General features: G+C 34.7%; 1 protein-coding gene across 1 annotated transcript in view; it reads left to right on the top strand.

Moving 5' to 3' along the window:
• The window catches only part of LOC144837396 (NLR family CARD domain-containing protein 4-like), a 147058-nt gene that overhangs the window by 103846 nt on the left and 20979 nt on the right, over positions 1–22233 (top strand). The window lies entirely within an intron of this gene.

Here is a 22233-nt window from a genome sequence, read left to right as displayed (position 1 = left end):
CGGGCTTCCTAATATGTCGATTACTTCTTCGTAGGATTGATCCATCAGACATTTCGACGTCATACGATCTCGGTTCAGCACGTTTGTTTTGAACTGTTCCGGGATCCCATTTACAATGATTTGCTTCATTCTTAATTACTCTAACGCTTTCCCTCTCTTTTGGGTCTTGCGATTGTTTCGCGTGCTTGTTATAATAGCGTTTTTGCGTTTCTTGACGATCAGCGAGTGCGTTATCAACTTCGCTATGGCCATCGGCGATTCTTACCGGCATGTTTGATTTGTAAATCCTTTTGTTGAGGATCTCTGCGGGAGATGGTAGTCTACTATCGATTGGGGTTGATCTGAGTATCAAGAGTGCGCGTTGCGAATCTTCTTTGGACTCGATAGCTTTCTTTAGCGTATTTTTGACAGTTTGTACTTGACGTTCGATGAATCCATTTGATTGACTGTATCTTGGCGATTTTTTGACAAGAGTGATGTACCAATTTTCTGCGAATCGCTCAAACTCCTCGGAGAAAAATTGCGGACTGTTGTCACTAACGATTTCGTCTGGGGTACCGTGCTCAGCGAATATTTCTTTTAACACGCTGACGACTGTTTTAGATGTGGTCCCACTGCGTAGATTCTTGACGATTGGGAATTTTGAGTAGTAGTCGCAGATGATGATACAGTTTGAGCCGTTTAGTGCGAACAGGTCTGCTCCTAGTCTAGTAGGTATTTCATGCTGAATTATTGGTTCCTTCTGTTTTTGTCGTGCGTGTTGCTGACAAATTTCGCAGTTCTCAACTTTTGTGCGTATTCATGTTCGGCCAAAATACTGCTCTGCGTGCTCGCAATTGGGTTTTTGTGGTGCCAAGATGTGCTTCGTGTAGCTTGTCGAGGATGTCCTGTCTTAAGGACTCAGGGATCAGATAACAAGTGCCTTTGAGGATGATTCCATTTGCTACAGAGAGTTCATCGCGATATGACCAATATTTGCGGATTTCTTTACAAACTTCCTTTTGCGTCGTTAAATGTTAAATGTTAAATGTAAATGTATTATTACTGGTCCTCAAGTTTAACTGGAAACTGAGGAAATTCGGATTAGGCCCTCCACGAACCCACGGCAGCCAGCAGTGCAGCGCTTACCAGATCAGCACACCGGGAGACGACCCCCTACTCTTTTCGAATAGTGTACCAAGTTCTTTAACGTGCACTGTTAAGTACACGGGACCAACGGCTTTACATCCCATCCGAAGGACGAGGCAATTATAAGAGTAAAGCATCTTGCCTAAGGATGCAATTAGTATGGTACAGATAACCTCGAACCCATGCCTATCACATGCTAGTCCGATATTACCATTACACCATCACTCTCTGGTGTATATACAGCACCCGCCGCTATTTCTAGACGGTCTCCCATCCAGAACGCAACCGGGCCCAACGTTGCTTAACTTCGGTGATCTGACGAGAACCGGTGTTTCAACGCAGTATGGCGTCGTTGGCCATCCTTCAATTATAGTGTCGCGTAGCTTTACAAGTTCGTCATTATCGTCTGTCGCTTTGCGGATGGTGCACTCCTTCGCTGCGGAGAAATGTACGTTGTCAACCCTTATGTCTAGCTTGATCTCGTCAGCGTCATCTTTGTTTGGCATTCTGGAGAGACCGTCTGCAAGTGGGATCGCTTTCCCTGGTCTGTATTTTATGTTGCAGTTATAGCGTTGGATGCGTAGAAGCATGCGCTGTAGCCTTGGTGGTGAAGCTTTCAGATTTTTCAAACTGATCATTTCCAGCGGCTTATGATCGGATTCAATGATGAATGGCTTTCCGAATACATACTGTATGTATGAAATCGCTCACATCCGAAGACGCATGCTAGCATCTCTCGTTCAATATTCGCGTAGCGTCGCTCAGTTGACGTTAGGCATTTTGAGGCGACCGCGACTGGCTTGCCATCTTGTAGTAGGCAGACGCCTAGACCGTATGAAGAGGCATCTACCTGAATAACGCTATCTTTGGTTTTGTCAAAATAGTGCAGTTCGTATGAAGCTGTGATTGCGTCCTTTATGCGTTGCATCGCTTGGCTATGACTTTGCGTCCACTCGAATATCGCTCCTGATTTAAGTAGGTCTCTGAGTGGTTGGGTTAGGTCGGCTAACCTTGGGACGAATGATCCCATGTATGTAACGATGCCTAGTATAGAGCGGAGTTCAGATACGTTAGTTGGATCGGATAAGTTCGTAATCGCTACAAGTTTCTTGGGGTCTGGTCTGACACTAGTATCGCTGTAGATTTGGCCGAAGAAGCTGATTTGTTTCTGTTTTATCGCGCACTTTTCTGAGTTAAATGTGAGGCCTTCCAATGCAGCGACTTTCATAAGATTGCGCAGGTTGGCGTCATGACTCGCCTCTGAGTCGCCATGTACACCGATGTCATCTGCTATGCCAGCAGTACCTGGGCAGCGTTCAAGAATCTGGTCCATTTTACTTTTAGCTTGGAACACGTCCTGGCTCATTTTCAGCCCGAATGGTAGTCGCTGGAAGCAAAATCTGCCAAAAGGCGATTTAAATGTGGTAAGCGGTTGCGAGTCTGGGTGCAGTTTGACTGCCCAATAACCATTTTTCGCGTCGAGCTTAGAAAAATGTTTGGAACCTGCGAATTTGTGCGAAGTTTCTTCTAGCGTTGGCGTATGGTGGTGCGGACGTTGGATCGCTTTATTCAAGTCTTTTGGGTCGAGGCAAATACGAAGGTGACCGTTAGCTTTGCGTGTGTAGGTGATACTGTTGACCCACTCAGTCGGCTCAGTGACTTTGCGTATTACACCTTCCTTGAGCATTCTGTCGAGCTCTAACTTTATTTCGTCGTGAATTTGGATTGGGCATTTTCTTGACGAATGGATTACTGGTCTGGTATTAGGATCGAGAACGGTATTAGATCTTGTATTCACCCTTAAAGTTGCCTATTCTATCAAACTGTTTCGGGTAGATTGCTTTCAGTTGGTCTACGGACTCTATGAACGAGTTGCTAACAGCGTCGCATTTAATTGATACTAGATCAAGCCCTCGCAGTGATGGTAGTCCCAATATAACCGGACCATCACATTCAGCAACGCAGAAGTCGGCTTTGTGTTGTACGTTGTTGTGAGTACAATCAATAGTCAGAATACCATGATGCCGGATTTCGCTACTGTTGTATGCAGTGAGCTTCGCGTTTGACTGCTTTAACATGGTGTGCATCCGACGCCTTGGATACATATTACGAAATGTTCTGACTGGAAGAACGTTACCCTGTGCGCCCGTATCTAGCTTGACTTTTAGGGTCGCTGGCGTACCATCGATAAGAGATATGTTGAGCGTAGCAAACGCTTCATCGACGCTAAGCGAATTAATATGAATGCTATCAAATTCTAGTACGCTATCTCCTTCTACGGATGTGGCCTGTAATTCTACGCTTTTGCTGTGCTTTTTCTTCTCACAAACTTTTTCCCAGTGGCCTTTCTTTTGACAAAAGTTGCATATTGCGTTATACGCTGGGCATTTGCCCTTCTGGTGCTTTTGGCCACAGTATCGGCATGGCTTGCCTGTGTGTTGGGGTTTGGGATTGGGTCTAGGTGGCGCCCTCTTATTATGTCGCTTCATGACGTGCACCTGTTTGTCAGGGTTTAACACTGACATGCTGGCCTTTGTTGCCTCATGCGTTCTGGCTGTGTTTATCGCTTTGTCTAGCGTTAAATCGCTGGAAGCTATAAGCTTCTTTTGGACCTCTGTGGAATTTGTCCCAGTGATTAATTGTTCAATGATTCGTTCATCGAATTCTAAAAGTTTATTACTTACGTTTTGCCCGTCGTTGCTTGCGACTGCGTGCGTAAATTTGCACTTCTGTGCTTGCAAACGTAGCCTGGCGACGTATTACGTAATCGTCCAGCTTTTCACCTGATGCTTGTTTGAGCCTACCAAACTCGAATCTCGACAATCTGAAATTTGTCTTGGGTGTGAAATGCTTCTCCAACATTTCGAGTATTGACTTAGGCGTCTGATCATCCTGGCAGTGGCGTATCCAGGATTTTGAATTTGGGGGGGGGGGGGGGGGGGGGGGCCGGGAATTGCCAATTTGCCGACAAAATTAATGTCATTACCTGTACATACACCTAATCAATATATGTTCTTGGATTGCATAGACTATTTAGTCATGTTGTCTAAGTGTCTTATAGGGATAACGTGCAAAATTAAAACCAAATTAAACATTATCTGTTAGTAGTTGTATTAATATTACAACAAAGAAAGAATTACGAAAATCTGACTTGTAGTTTTCGAAATATAGGGTCTAAAACATCGCCGAAAATGATCGTTTTTAGCCACGAAAGAAAAAACAATTTGCGGCCTCAGTCGACAATTCTATTAACTTTTAACTACGCCATTTTTGGTTACATATAATTACGTTTTTTAGTAACTTATTTTATATAGGCCTGTCACCATTGGAAATATCAATAAAACATGTTATTAAATGCTTATGAAATATATAAAGTTGTTTACTTAACGGAATTCGGACAAATTCATTGCTCTAACTTTGTGTAGTCTAGTAACGATCAGACGGTCATGTGACTTCATGGTACACGCGCGAGAAAAAACATTCCGCGCTCTGCGGGTGATTCTCCAAAATCATTCAACCGTGAGAAATCCCAATTACGGGAAAGCTCAGGTTTGATTGGCTTACGATGACATCATATAAAAAAATGGTGGTTTTGTAGTTGAGCCTCACGGAATATTCTGTTCCAAAAATAAAATACATGGATATTTTTTATGGTATGTGTGCTTTTTCTTTAAAAAAAATTGAATAATAAAGGCCTCATATCGAGAAAAAACGGGTTTTTTGGCACTTATAATAAATATATATCTTAGAGAAAAAAGCACATTGCATGTAGAACTATATAATCTTAGCGTAGGAAGACATACAAATCCCAGGTCATGAGAGGCTCAACTGCAAAAACAAGGAATAGTGAATAGGGTAAAGTCACGTCCGGACCGTTCAAAGACTTTTGATTAAACAATCTAGCGCGTACGGCCTTACGTGCTAGATGATAAAGCGTGGTTCCCACTAGCGACGACGCAACGCAAGTGAATTGACCAATCACAAGCGATGGCTTATTCGCTTGTGATTGCTAACTGTCTATAACTTCGCTTGTCATTGGTTAAAACGCTTGCGTTGCGTTTACGTCCTTGCGTTACGTTCTAGTGGGAACCAAGCTTAAGATATTTTAACCACAGTTTACGTGTTTGGTTAGATGTAATGAAAATAAAAAATAGTTGATCTGAAGGGAATAATATGATATGTAAATAAACAAACCCTCAAAAGAATTATGTTTACAGTCCAATTATTGTCAGAATAATAGTTTATTCTTATTTGCCTAACTTAACCTATTTTTTCCCCGGCACCTTTGTTTGCCGACGGACGCCAAATCAGGGGGGGGGGGGGCGGGCCCCCCGGTTCCCCCACTGGATACGCCACTGCATCCTGGTCCATTCCCCATGAATTAAAAATTCTCAGTCCTTCTTGACCTAGCCAAATCAAAATGTAAGTCACACGTGACGGATCGTCCTTGCAGGTAACGGGACACATTACAGTTGTGTTCAGGCTTATATCATTACAACTGGGTTATGGTTTTTTTTCTTGTATATATGTTGTTGTCAAGGAACTAATAAATAAACATTTATCACACCGATCAGTATAACCAAGTCTTTATTCGTTTGAGTTTGTGTGTGTGTGGTAAAAAAGGGTGTGAATCGACACCTCTTTCAATATCTTGCATAAAACATCGTTTTGAGTTGAAAACAATAGTTGTGACTGCCGAGCCGCCATTAACACTTATCGAACAGTGGAGACAAACTATAGAGGGCGGTACACATACAAAATTGTAAATCGCGAACAGCACAGTTGTCTAATTTAATTTTTATCCTGTTTTATATTTTTTGTTTTTTTGTAAAGTGTACCATGCATTTTGATATGTTATTGTCTCTAGCAAATTGGCAAACAAACAACTCTCTCAAAACAAACATTTTGAAATTGGTAGAGTTTACCATAAGAATTTTTATTTGTGTGTTATATGTGTATGAACATCTACATAAGGGTCATTCTTCAGTAAGTGTCTAAAATCGTGTCCCGATACTTTGGAGGAATACAAAGGGAAAATGCATCATTCTATATAAAAAAAATATTCATATATTATAATCAACATTATTGTGAAAATAAATAAAGATAAAAATAATAAATCTAGGAAAATAACATCGATAGTAGTATTTTTTTTTGTTTAATGTTTCGTCCAACCCCCTAACCGCATGTCCCGATCGTACATTGTCAATTTTATGATCGCCATATATATTTGATAACAGGACTTTTCTCCATGAAAATATTATTAAAAGTTAGTTATTTATGAGTTCTTGTGATTTTATTATTCGAAATACATCAGTAAATACATTAAATTCAAAACTTTACAGTTTTTGTTTCGAAAAAACGTGTCCCGAGGTTTTGTGTCATCTCCGTCACATACTTTGAAAGCGCCATCAATAGTCCAAGGAACGGCAGGCAAACACGTGAATTGCGCGAAGAAAACGCGCGAAGATATAAACTACAAACTATCCACACGTGTTTTTCAATTAAAGGAAAAAAAGCTAACAAAAACAGGATTTTGGAAAAAAATGCAGGTGCGTACCTTTATTCAATGTCATCTCCGAACGGTATAGAACTCATTGAATAATGATAATTTTTTTTTTTTTTTACTAGAAATGCAAATAGGTTCATGGTATCTAGTAGGCTATCCTTCCCCATTGCCAGTTATCGCCTACGGGTAAATCTGAGCTTGCCTAGGTTAATGACATCATCTCTGTCACGGTCATCTCCGTCACATTTCCCAATATTTCTTTGTGACGGAGATGACAGCCAATGTGACGGAAATGACTTTTTGTTATTACCATAGTTCTTTAAGCTTATTAGGAAGAGGCATGGTGTGGGAACAATAGTTTATAGTTCCCAAGTAATTACCTGAACCTTCTGAGTAGTGAATAAAAATTACTTTTAAGAAAGGCATTACATTTCTCATGCAACATAGTTTAATACTGTAGAACCGATATATCATAGAACTATCTGCTTAATCATCATCATTTTTATTATTATCATTCTCTATTGCACTATATAGAATTTGTCTTGTCATCATGGCTTTAACTGCAGGAGAACGTGCTAAGAAATACCGAGATCGCTTAAAGAATGACCCGATAAAGAAAGATGAGTATATGCAGAGAGAGCGAAATCGAAAGAAAGCTGCCTACGTTCCTATTTCATTACGAAAATAGCGACATCATAGAAAAATAAGACGAAACTGGCGGAAAGGTACAAGAAAATATCGCGAAGTAAGGAAGAATAATGATTTTGTACTTCCAAATACTCCTCCGCCAACACCAGGAATTGGTGCTGAAAATCAAGTACCACGTTTCGAAGTGCCAGATGTACTTCCACCACAAGTGCCAATCAACGTGATACCACCAGATCAGAGAGCTAGAAGAGGCCGAAGAAAGGTGAAGAAAGATCGAGCAAAGGCCTATCGACAAATCAAACTAGGTTTCATAGAATAAAAGAGTGCATGATTCACCTCGGTCAAAAACCAAAAAGTTGCTGAGACACTGTTATGTGAACAACGAAGTAAAAAAACAACTCGTTCTGCATCACGTTGTTCTTGATGAGTTGCGTACAAAGTATAGAAACAACAAATCGCACCGAGATAAGCAAAAAGTTAGGAGAATTGCTGCAGGCAACGTTGTAAAAAAGTATCGAATGTTGCACCGGTTGTCAAAGTCTCTTCATATAAATGGGCATCGCTTAGTTAGAAGAGATGTTGGAAAGAGCCTAAACTATGAGCGGGTTCAAAGAAATGATCGGGTTAAGGATGCAACCAAGCACTTACTTACACGCTTTATGGAACGAGACGACAATAGCCGACAAATGCCTGGTAAAAAGGATACGATAACGAGACGGAAAGTAAAGAAGCAAAAGCGTCTACTGAATGACTATCTTACCGTGCTGCATGCCAAGTTTTTGTTTGAAAGTAGAAATGCACTATTCTACATTTTGCAAAAGCCGTGGTGGGTAGTGAAGCCAACACTTAGTGATTTAAACACTTGCATGTGCAAACGCTGCAGTAATATTGATTTGATGAACCAGAAACTTTGTGGTGAAAAACTGGTGACAACTGTAGATGCATCTATAAACTCCGCCGTTTGTTCTCCCTACAATAAAACATGCATGTACGGAGAATGCGAAACTTGCTTTTCACAAGAGAGTAAAGTTTCTAATACCTATAAGAAATAAACAGGTTGACTTCCAGCAACGGGTCACTCAGGAAAGACCTTACGGTGATGACAAAGTGACGAAAGTTACTGCTAAAGAAACATTTACAACGACCTTACATGAACTCTGTGAAAAGTACGAGGGCGACTTGAAACACAGATATATAATCCACAAGTTCAACATATTCCACCAGTATTCAGGTCACTTGGTTCCAATCATGCGCGTTATTAAGAAAACGTTTCCAAAAATAACTGATATTCATTTTGTATCTGTTGGACCCACAACCCAATATAGAAACAAAAAGAACTGGTTAGGATCAACAATTCCAAAGGATATAGGATTTCTTAATACTACCTGGAATTTTCTGGAAGCGGGCCATGGAAAAGGGGCACCTGATGGTGTTGGAGGTGTTCTTAAGAGAACGGCGGACTCGCTTGTTGCCCAAGGTCATGATATTCCAAACGCAGATGCACTATACAAATGCCTCAAGAAAGTAACAAGCGTGCATCTCCTTCAAGTGACAGAAGAAGACATCACAAGTTTGATAATCAAATACCAGAACTTATACCGATCAATGGGACAATGAAAATACATCAGGTCCTGTTCACCGATGATCCTGTGATTGTAGACCACAGAGTGTTGAGTTGCTACTGCAAAATCTGGAATCCTGATAGTGAAGAATGTTTCACAACAACACGCTCTAGATTAAAACGTGAAACTAAACAGGCTGAAGATGCGACTGACAGACGACCTGATGAGAATGATATTGAACGTGCAGTACCAAACGAGAGTGAGTCGACTTCAATTCTCCAACCAGTGACGTTCTCCGATGCACAGATTGGAAAATACTGTGTTGTTCTGTACGATGGCGTACCGTTCCCTGGCATCATCGAAGATGTTGATTCTGACTCTGTCGAAGTAAATACAATGGCCAGAGTGGAGCAGAATCGATTTTTCTGGCCACTCAGAGAAGACAAAATCTGGTACGAATACGACGCCATTATGACATTCATTCCAGTGCCTGAGAAGGTAACAAACAGACATAACCAGATTGCGCCAGTTTTCTGGAATGAGATTCAGAAAAAACTAAAAATTTAGTGATGATCTTTGAAGTTTCTTAGTTTGATTTAATTACAGACGCATTTAGGTAATAAATGTTATTGTTGGATAATTGTTTTGTAACTACAGGTAGTAGTATACTAAACATTGTATTGAGTTGAAAGAAAACCTGTTGTTTAATCAAAAGTTGGTTCGAATATTTTACTTCAATAATTTAACTGATATTTAAAGATGTATTGTACCCCTGAAAAAATAATTATTTAAATTTTTTTTTGTTTAACAGGCCATTTTAATGTCACATAATAATTATCCACTTTGACCAAAAATTAGATCGAAAAAAATTATTTACCTGAAAAAACTGTAATTTAAAGCAAAAAATAGTACAAAATTGGCTGCCAGCCAATGGATTTTTGGTTGAATGTAACCATTTATTTTGTCATTTTATAAGGGAAAACATTTTGTTTTCTTTTTTTCTACGGAAGTGATTAACTTCATTAAAACTACAAAATAACCTATTCAAAGTCTGATTTAATTAATCTTTTCTCATGTTTTTGGGGGACAATACATGCTTATGAAAACCTTTTGTGCACATGTTTGTTGTTGAATGTTTAAGCGTTGGTGTTAATCAATAATTGGGGTTACCGTTATTACTGGCATACTGCATTAAGGTTTTTATACTATTATTGATCATTATTTTTAGTAATTTTACCATCGATGAATTGTTTTTTTTTATCTATTTGACACATTTTATATTTGCAATATATTTTTTAAAATACAGTACTATATTTGTTTTAATTACAACTTCATACACCTTTAATGTAATAAGATAAACTATAAATGGTGGTTTTTATATACCGTATACATTAATTATATTAGGCATATTGTAGATTACCCATACGTCATATAAAAAGAGGTCTAACTAAATCGAAAAATCCAAATAGCAGTAGCATGAAATAAGCCATAACAATTTATTTTATATTTTTACATTTGATCGCAATTTTACCTCAACAATTATGTTGGTCTTAAGTGCAATTTGTTTTTATTTTGTTTTGTATCTTATCGATATAATTACACTGACTCTGGTCAATAAACATACTTTATCGAATATTTTGTCATTTCCGTCACATGATTCTTGAAATTTATATTATATTTTTAACATTTGATCGCAATTTTACCTCAACAATTATGTTGGTCTGACGTGCAATTTGTTTTTATTTTGTTTTGTATATCTTATCGATATAATTACATTGACTCTGGTCAATAAAGGTACTTTATTAAATATATTGTCATTTCCGTCACATGATTTTTGAATTTGGTCATTTCCGTCACGGCAAGTCATCTCCGTCACATTGATATTTTATCCGTTTAAATCCTAAAATATTTCAGTAATGAACGCAACTATGTGGTATAATTGAATTATGAACAGTCTTCTTTTGATACTCCGTTATTTAATAATTTTGGATTTAAAGAATTGTGTTAAATTGAGATGACAGTTATAATACGACTTTATGGAATAGTAAATGGTTTTGAACGTATAACTTTATATTAATATGTTCAAAAAAAAATTTTTTTCATTAATCGGAAAAAGGAAACTTATAGTATTACAGAATTGATAATGTAAATTATTTGATAATTCCAAAACGGTTATATTTTCCATCTTTGTTTATTCACAAAATGTGACGGATATGACAGAATACATTGAACTATGTATTTAAAATACAAATAAAATAAAAAATAAATAATAAAGATTGCGCCAAACATATGGATGGCATGTAATACATGTTTAATTATGTAAATCAACATTTGAATTTTAAAAAATGCAAGTTTTAAAATCGATTTTGTGTAAACCTGAAATTAGACACTTACTGAAGAATGACCCATAATTGTAAAACAATGTTCTATCATATTTGCCAGAATTTGCTTTGTAGCACCTAATATGTGGTATGTATTAATAAATAGAGTTCTAAATTCATTGAATTATACAGGTACAGTAATATAATAATTAAATAAAATAAGCCATTTTGACCTATATTATGGCAAGCCTCAGCTGTCTGAAGTATTCAAAATATTATATTATTATATCATTTTTTTATTATATTATATATTGTATTGTAATGAAATATACGTTTTGCATTTTATTACTTAGTTTTAGCATTATATTATATCTATTTCTAATATATTATGTGAAAAATGTAACAAATTATTGACTATTTGTATTATATTATTCGGTTTTGGCATTACATTATGAATATTTACTATTATATTATTAATAAAATACATTATATTATAATATAATTGTATTATATTAAACGCATTTACCTTACTTTATAACATACAACATTATTATATTATACGGATTCGTGAGTTATATTATTATTTTGTATGATGTTTATTATACGTCACGACTTATTTCAGTTCTTCTAACTCTTTCTCTCCCTCCCCCTGTTCACTAGCAATCAGCGGCAGAATCTGAATTGTGTGACTGTTGAAGAATAACTAATTATCTTTACTACGTACTAGGCCTAGGCATGGAGCTACTAGGGGATCTAGCCTAGACGTAGCTAGTTAGACAAGTGACCAAGGACCACCGGACAGCTACAACTAATACTACAATACAATAATACTACTACAATAACTACTACTGCTACTACCTATGCCTAGCTAGTAGAGTACTAGGTAGCTACTACTAGGCTCTAGGGCGTATGTATGATGTTAACTACTAGGCCTAGGCCTACTAGTACTAGGCTAGGCCTAGACTTAAGTTGTAGTAGGCTAGGGCCGGGCCTGCTGCCTTAGGCTAGGCTACTACTACTACTAGGCAGTTAGCCCATGATGGGTACGAGTAAGCCAAAATTTTTGATAAGTAAACTAAAATTTGGGTACGAGCGAGTTGGCATGGGTACGGGTTGACCTGTATCCTTCTAGCTAATAGTACTAGGCCTAGGCCTCAAGTAAGTCTACGCTACCCAGTCCGGCTACAATATGGTTTATTTTGTTTTATAGCCTTATTGATAGCTGGGTTCAAATCTGGGTTGGGATGGCTTTTCTCATTCTAAAACAGATTTCCTTATCATAATAAAATAATATATGAATTTATTTGTAATATTGTAATGTATACATAATATAAGTAATTGCCATTGCATTTATTATTATTAATTATATATTATACAGTTACCCCTTAATTATACTATAGTATAATTTCCTTGTTATATTTTACAATATTTTCTTCATAATTCTACAATTTTGTCTTTCACAGCACAAATTTATCATACTGAATCATCACACACCAAGTCTCATAAATTTCTACTGTATTTGTCCAAGCTACTCCAGCTACATGGTATTGCCTTGAGGCTAAACTACACGGTATACTGGCACTACCATCATTCCTGGCTCGTCAACCTGGACCACATAAGCACAGTTTCAGTTTCAGTTTATTTACCATTTCAATTTCTGAACATAAGAGATGAACAACTTATATGGATGGATAACCGTAAGAGCGAAGCTCGTTTACCGGTCACCCGTTAGTGCAGTGACATTACAGACAACATAAAGACAGGACAAAGGTGCAATACATAACAAGACATGTGAACACTTGTGTTTGCAACCCTTTGGATAAAATAATATATTTATATAAAGGAGAAAGTTAGATATTATAATATTTCTTTTCGATCATACAATGATAATTTTAAAATTATTTCCTAAGAAGTCATACTACTGATTCAAAATAGTGACTTACACCCTTTGGTCAAGGCTTTATTTTCTCTTATGCTTATTTCCTCCAACATACAGAGTACATAGGACTTTTTTATTCATAACTGTTGAATTGCATCCCAATACATAGTACCTATTGGTATTATATCTAAAAATACAAAGGCGGCTAACACAGATAGTTCCATATACAGTACTCTCTTATAAATAGATGTATCTCTCCAATCTACTCCCAACTACCTAATCTAATAATAGTACTATTAGCATACTACTATACACTTTGTAGACAAGAAGTTGTATACACCTAGAGGACTTATGGTAGTACAGTCGAACGCCCTCTCACTGGCCCGGTCAACATAATCTATACCTAGATTATTACAGTAATTAAAGTACATTATTACAGAGATTTTTTTTTTTTTTTTGGCAGAAATCAAAGTTATGTGTATAGAAAGCAGTACTCGTATTAACAACTAAGCAGGTTGTACTCTTCAACGCAAACTGGCAGGATATTTTGAATATTTTTTTATGTTGAAATGAATAGAATCCTAACTTCATTTTCTACGAACTGGAGACGAAGACATATTATGACCCTTTTATTTAAATTTATTTGAATAGACCTCCATGTAAATTCATTAAAGGCTACATGATTGTTTTATATTTTAATATGTGATACTAATAGTAGAAAATTATTGTGTATAATGAGGACTAAGAATCTGATATTTACTTGCATTCTCATCTTTTTAAAATTTTATTTATAATGCTGGTGGTAACGAGTTTAAAATTTAACTATATTGACTAGTTTTGATAATCATTATGTCCATATAAATTCATTTATATGTCTTTTGTGGAATATAGTTCATATATTATGTATTAAATAAATTGGTAAGGCCCTATACTGTTATTATTTAAGAAAAGTTTATATACACTTATTTTATGCCTACCAATATTAGTTTAAATAATTGTTTATATAAATATTTTGTCTAATTGCCTTGATTTTTTGTATAGGCCAATGGCATCAATGTTTTTCTCAAAGCAAATTAGCCTAATAATGCCACATTTAGAAACATGATTCATTGATTTCTGATATTCTGTACTTGTGTATGCAATACTAAAATAACCTAGTAGTTAATATATTTCATTTGTAATGTATGTATAAACATTCAGTTTTTTTTTCACATTTTTAAATTTAAACATTATTACAATACCTACCTTTCTGATATTGTTACTATTGTATAATATTTTTTGAGGCAGATTGTTTTCAATAAAAAAAAATTTTAAACAATTATTTTGACTTATACTGTACTATGTTAGTTCAGGAGATGAAGTGTGTGTGGGCAGAATCTGGTGCGAGGTGTATATTTGTCACTTTAAGACCTAAATTAGATGTTTCTGAAGAAAAGAAGTAAAAGGATACGCTTTCAAACAACTTCAAGAAGATTCACACAAAAATAATTACTTTCCAATAAAATAGTATAACAGTGTATATTACAGTACATTGAATAAACTCGAGCGGAATAATAACGCACATAAAAAAATATTCATTTTCTTTTCGAAAAGTGCCCTCTCTAGTTTTCTATTAATTTATTAATAATTATTATTAATTAATGAGTAATATTAACATATTTTTTACAATTAAGGCTGGAAGCTGTATCTACTCCTAACAAAGTTTCATACCTCCAAATTTCATCAACGTATTCAAAGCACTTAAATAAATATCACATTTAACATTACAAATTCAGGTTTTGATTTTGCTTAAAAACATATACAGAAAACATCGATAAAAAATACTTTTCGTATTCAAAATACTTGGTATAAATGTTCAATATAGGTTGCTCCATCCATATTGCAAAAAAAAATAACTATCAAGCCATATCACTGATTTTTTTAATTTACGTTTTTACAAAATGTACACTTATGAAAGACCATACAATTCCAACTCATTTTTTTCAACCTAATAACGATTTTGAAAAAACAACCAACAAAAAACGTTCATGGATGCAATTTTGTTTCTGTGAATAGAGCAACCTATATTGAACATTTATACCAAGTATCAAATGTTTTTGAATACGAAAAGTATTTTTTATCGATGCTTTTTGTATATGTTTTTAAGCAAAATTCTATCCAAAACCCGATTTTTTATGTTAAATGTGATATTTAATATTGAAGTGCTTTGAATACGTTGATGAAATTTTGAGGTATGAAACTTTGTTAGGAGTAGAACCAGCTTCCAGCATTGAATGTTAAAAATATATTCATATTACTCATTAATTAATAATAATTATTAATAAATTAATAGAAAACTAGAGAGGGCACTTTTCGACAAGAAAATGAATGTTTTTTTATGTGCGTTATTTTTTCGCTCGAGTTTATTCAATGTAGGCCTACTGTAATATACACTGTTATACTATTTTATTGGAAAGTAATTATTTTTGTGTGAATCTTCTTGGAGTTGTTTGAAAGCGTATCCGCTTACTTCTTTTCTTCAGAAAACATCTAATTTAGGTCTTAAAGTGACAACTATACACCTCACACCACCAACTTCCAACACACTAGTTTCTGCCCACACACACTTTATCTCCTGAACTAACATAGTACAGTATAGGTCAAAATAAATGTTTTAATTTTCTTTTTATTGCTGCCTCAACAAATATTATATAATAGTAACAATATCAGAAAGGTAGATAGGTATTAAAAATGTTAAAAAAAATATGAATATATGTTTATACATACATTATAAATAAAATATATTAACTACTATTTTAGTAATGCAAACACAAGTACAGAATATCAGAAATCAATGAATCATGTGTCTAAATGTGGCATTATTAGGCTAATTTGCGTTGAGAAAAACATTGATGCCATTGGCCTATACAAAAAATCAAACTACAACTAGACAACTAGACAAAATATTTACATAAACAATTAATACTAATATTGGTAGGCATTTAAATAATAGTGTATATAAACTTTTCTTAAATAATAACAGTATAGGGCCTTACCAATTTATTTAATACATAATATATGAAATATATTACACAAAAGAAATATAAATGAATTTATAAGGACATGATGATTATCAAAAATAGTCAATATAATTAAATTTTAAACTCATTACCAGCATTATAAATAATATTTTTAAAAGATGAGAATGCAAGTAAATATAAGATTCATAGTCCTCATTATACACAATGATTTTCTACTATCACATATTAAAATATAAAACAATCATGTAGCCTTTAATGACTTTACATGGAGGTCTATTCAAATAAATTTAAATAAAAGGGTCATAATATGTCTTCGTCTCCAGTTCGTAGAAAATAAGTTGGGATTCAATTCATTTCAACAATAAAAAATATCCTGCCAGTTTGCGTTCAAGACCTGCAAAATGCTTAGTTTTTAATACGAGTACTGCTTTCTATACACATAACTTTGATTTCTGCAAAAAAAAAAAAAAAAATCTCTGTAATAATGTACTTTAATTACTGTAATAATCTAGGCATAGATTATGTTGACCGAGCCAGTGAGAGGGCGATCGACTGTACTACCATAAGTCCTCTAGGTGTATACAACTTATTTCTTGTCTACAAAGTGTATAGTAGTATGCTAATAGTACTATTATTAGATTAGGTAGTTGGGAGTAGTTTGGAGAGATACATCTATTTATAAAAGAGTACTGTATATATGGAACTATCTGTGTTAGCCGCCTTTGTATTTTTAGATATAATACCAATAGGTACTATGTATTGGGATGCAATTCAACAGTTATGAATAAAAAAAGTCCTATGTACTCTGTATGTTGGAGGAAATAAGCATAAGAGAAAGTAAAGCCTTGACCACAGGGTGTAAGTCACTATTTTGAATCAGTAGTATGACTTCTTAGGAAGTAATTTTAAAATTATCATTGTATGATCGAAAAGAAATATTATAATATCTAACTTTCTCCTTTATATAAATATATTATTTTATCCAAGGGGTTGCAAACACAAGTGTTCACATGTCTTGTTATGTATTGCACCTTTGTCCTGTCTTTATGTTGTCTGCAATGTCACTGCACTAACGGGTGACCGGTAAACGAGCTTCGCTCTTACGGTTATCCATCCATATAAGTTGTTCATCTCTTATGTTCAGAAATTGAAATGGTAAATAAACTGAAACTGTGCTTATGTTGTCCAGGTTGACGAGCCAGGAATGATGGTAGTGCCAGTATACAGTGTGTAGTTTAGCCTCAAGGCAATACCATGTAGCTGGAGTAGCTTGGACAAATACAGTAGAGATTTATGAGACTTGGTGTGTGATGATTCAGTATGATAAATTTGTGCTGTGAAAGACAAAATTGTAGAATTATGAAGAAAATATTGTAAAATATAACAATAGGCTAGTCAATCTAGCATTTTGAGTGAAACAAATTGCAAACAGAGATTTTTTTTTTTTAAATGGTTACATATGATAAGGTGATTATTTTTTGAGCATCACACCTCTGACACTCATCCCGAAGGTATGCAAATTAGCTTAAATATGCAAATTAGGGTGAAATTACAGGGTTACCATATCTTAAAAACTACTAATCATAGAGAGTTCATTTTTGCACAGTCTGGTTCAGAATATATATATTTATATTTGCTCTAATGAGACATTTTACATAAAAATGTCCGGAAGTACCAAATTTTGACCCTTGACCCCATTTCTCAATATTTACATAAATATGTGATTAAAATGTCTGTAGAGACTTTATTTTGGACTCAATGACTTGGATATTGTTTTTCAATATCCCCCATAGAACTGTATTATAATTCCCAAAATCACAACTTCGTGACGCACCTCGAAAGTATGCAAATTAGTAGTACAAGTAATATTAAATATGCAAATTAGGGATTGAAATTACAGCGTTGCCATATCTCGAAAACCGCTAATGCTAGAGTGTTGATTTTTTCACTAAAATATTTAAAATGTATATATTTATATTTGCTGTAATGAGACATTTTACAAAAAAATGCCCGGAAGTATGACATTTGACCCTCGACCCCATTTCTCAATATTGCATTATAATGAAAACTAAAATGTCTGTAGAGACTTTGTTTTGCCCTTAAATGACTCTGATACAGGTTTATAATAGCCAACATAGGAATGTTTAGTAAATCTCAAAATCACACCTGTATCACTCACCTTCAAAGTATGCAAATTATTAGTACAAGTTACATGAAATATGCAAATTAGGGGGTGAAATTACAGGTTCCTATATGTATCGAAAACCGCTAAGGTAGAGAGTTGATTTTTTCAAAAACTTGTTCAGAATGTACATATTTATATTTGCTCTAATGAAACATTTTACGAAAAAATGACCGGAAATACAACAATTGACCCTTGACCCTATTTATCAATGTTTGCATACATAATGCGACTAAAATGTCTGTAGATAATTTTTTTGGACTCAAATGACTCGGATACAGTTTTCCTATCGTCAGCATAGGACCTCTTTGTAATTCCCAAAATCACATCTTTGTCACACACCTTGAAAGTATGCAAATTATTAGTACAAGTTACATGAAATATGCAAATTAGGGGTGAAATTACAGTCTTCCCATATCTCGAAAACCATTAATGCTAGAGAGTTGATTTGAATTCAGAGTTGATTCAGAATGTACATATTTATATTCGCTGTAATGAAACCCTATTTCTCAATATTTTCATATAATTCAACTAAAATATCTGTACAGACTGTTTTGGCCGCAAATGCCTCAGATACAGGTTTTCTATAGCCAGCATAGAACTGTTAGTAATTCTCAAAATCACACCTTTGTTACTTCCCTAGAAAATATGCAAATTAGTAGTACAAGAGGTGAAAGTTGCCATATCTCTATCGGTCATTGGCGTTTTTCGAGATACATAAGGCTGTAATTTGCATAATTTCAAATAACTTGTACTAATAATTTGCATACTTTCGAGTTGCTTGACTTTTGGAATTACTAAACGATCCTATACTGGCTATATAAAACCTGTATCCAAGTCATTTGAGGCCAAAACAAAGTCTGTACATACATTTTAGTTGCATTATATGCAAATATTGAGAAATAGGTTCGAGGGTCAAATGTCATAGTTTTAATAATTTTTTTTTTCGATAATGACCCAGATACAGATTTTCTATAGCCAGCATAGAACTGTTTAGTAATTCTCAAAATCACACCTTTGTTACTTCGCTTGAAAGTATGCAAATCAGTAGTACAAGAAAGTTGCCATATCTCTTTCTCTCGGTCATTAGCGTTTTCGAGATACATAAGGCAATTCATTGTAATTTGCATATTTCATATAGCTTGTACTACTAATTTGCATACTTTCAAGGTGCTTGACTTATACTGGCTATATAAAACCTGTATCCGAGTCATTTGAGGCCAAAACAAAGTCTGTACATACATTTTAGTTGCATTATATGCAATTATTGAGAAATAATAATAATAATATCCTGGATTTATATAGCGCCTTATGTTGTGAAACCTCTAAGCGCTGTACATAAACTAATACGAAAAAGGGAATTCCAACCATGCCAAAACGAAGGCGTGATTTTGGGAATTACAAAGCGGTCCTATGCTGACTATAGGAAACATGTATCCGAGTTATTTGAGTCCAAAACAAAGTCTCTACAGACATTTTAGTGGCATTATGTATGCAAACATTGATAAATGGGGTCGAGGGTCAATTGTTGTATTTCCGGTAATTTTTTCGTAAAATGTTTCATTAGAGTAAATATAAATATGTACATTCTGAACAAGTTATTGAAAAAATCAACTCTCTAGCCTTAGTGGTTTTTGATATATAGGAACCTGTAATTTCACCCTCTAATTTGCATATTTCATGTAACTTGTACTAATAATTTGCATACTTTGGAGGTGAGTGATACAGGTGTGATTTTGAGATCTACTAAACAGTCCTATGTTGGCTATTAGAAACCTGTATCGGAGTCATTTGAGGGCAAAACAAAGTCTCTACAGACATTTTAGTTTCATTATATATGCAATATTGAGAAATGGGGTCGAGGGTCAAATGTCATACTTCCGGTCAATTTTTTGTAAAATGTTTCATTGGAGCAAATAGAAATATGTACATTCTGAATACGGCTGTGAAAAAATCAGCTCTCTAGCATTAGTGGTTTTCGAGATATAGGAAAACTGTAATTTTTTCCCCTTATTTGCATATTTTATTTAAATTGTACTACTAATTTGCATACTTTCGAGGTGTGTGACAAAGGTGTGATTTTGGGAATTACAAAGTGATCCTATGCTGGCTATTAGGAACCTATGTCTGGGTCATTTGAGGGCAAAATAAAGTCTCTACAGACATTTTAGTCGCATTGTATATGCAAACATTGAGAAATGGGGTCGAAGGTCAAATGTTGTACTTCCGGTCATTTTTTCGTAAAATGTTTCATTAGAGTAAATATAAATATATATATTTTGAATAGATCAGTGAAAAAATCAATTCTCTCGGACTAGGAGTTTTTGAGATATGGTAACCCTGTAATTTCACCCTAATTTGCATATTTAAGCTAATTTGCATATCATCGGGATGAGTGACAGAGGTGTGATGCTCAAATTTTGATCTCCTCATCATATATGACCATTTAAAAAAGAAAAATCTCTGTTTGCAATTTGTTTCACTTTGGGCTGTTTTTTTTGCTAGATTGACTAGCCTACAAGGAAATTATACTATAGTATAATTAAGGGGTAACCGTATAATATATAATTAATAATAATAAATGCAATGGCAATTACTTATATTATGTATACATTACAATATTACAAATAAATTCATATATTATTTTATTATGATAAGGAAATCTGTTTTAGAATGAGAAAAAGCCGTCCCAACCCAGATTTGAACCCAGCTATTAGTATTAATAAAGCTGTAAAACAAAATAGACCATATTGTAGCCGGACTGGGTAGCGTAGACTTACTTGAGGACTAGGCCTAGTACGATTAGCTAGAAGGATACAGGTCAACCTGTACCCGGGCCATGCCAACTCGCTCGTACCCAAATTTTGGTTTACTTATAAATCCAACATTTTGGCTTACTCGTACCCATCATGGGCTGGCTGCCTAGTAGTAGTAGTAGTAGTAGCCTAGCCTAAGGCAGCAGGCCCGGCCCTAGCCTACTACAACTTAAGTCTAGGCCTAGCCTAGTACTAGTAGGCCTAGGCCTAGTAGGCCTAGTTAATATCATACATACGCCCTAGCTAGAGCCTAGTAGTAGGCTACCTAGTACTCTACTAGCTAGGCCTAGGTAGTAGGTAGTAGTTATTGTAGTAGTATTATTGTATTGTAGTATTAGTTGTAGCTGTCCGGTGGTCCTTGGTCACTTGTCTAACTAGCTACGTCTAGGCTAGATCCCCTAGTAGCTCCATGCCTAGGCCTAGTACGTAGTAAAGATAATTAGTTATTCTTCAACAGTCACACAATTCAGATTCTGCCGCTGATTGCTAGTGAACAGGGGGAGGGAGAGAAAGAGTTAGAAGAACTGAAATAAGTCGTGACGTATAATAAACATCATACAAAATAATAATATAACTCACGAATCCGTATAATATAATAATGTTGTATGTTATAAAGTAAGGTAAATGCGTTTAATATAATACAATTATATTATAATATAATGTATTTTATTAATAATATAATAGTAAATGTTCATGATATAATGCTAAAACCCAATAATATAATACAAAAAGTCAATAATTTGTTACATTTTTCACATAATATATTAGAAATAGATATAATATAATGCTAAAACCAAGTAATATAACGCAAAACCTATAATTCATTACAATACAATATATAATATAATAAAAAATGATATAATAATATAATATTTTGAATACTTCAGACAGCTGAGGCTTGCCATACTATATTATTAATACCTGAAGTTTTAACTATTTGTTTTAAACATTGTTTTTGTTCTCAAAAAAATCATAACACAAAACTGCATTTTACTATATCTACCATGCTTTTTGCTGAACTAACCAATTAATCAAAAAAAAGTCTAAAACTGAACTTGTAGAAATTATGCAATTGTATCCAAATTCATGTTTATTGACTCATATCAGGCTTGTAGTTAGCAGTATTTAGGGATGTATTGTACTCAAAAAACATAAAAAAAGAAGATTAATT

The sequence above is a fragment of the Antedon bifida genome, chromosome 3 (genome assembly GCF_963402885.1).
Source record: "Antedon bifida chromosome 3, ecAntBifi1.1, whole genome shotgun sequence".
NCBI lineage: Eukaryota > Metazoa > Echinodermata > Crinoidea > Comatulida > Antedonidae > Antedon > Antedon bifida.
Note: the sequence above shows the minus strand (reverse complement) of the source record. Positions and strands in the feature narration are given on the sequence as shown.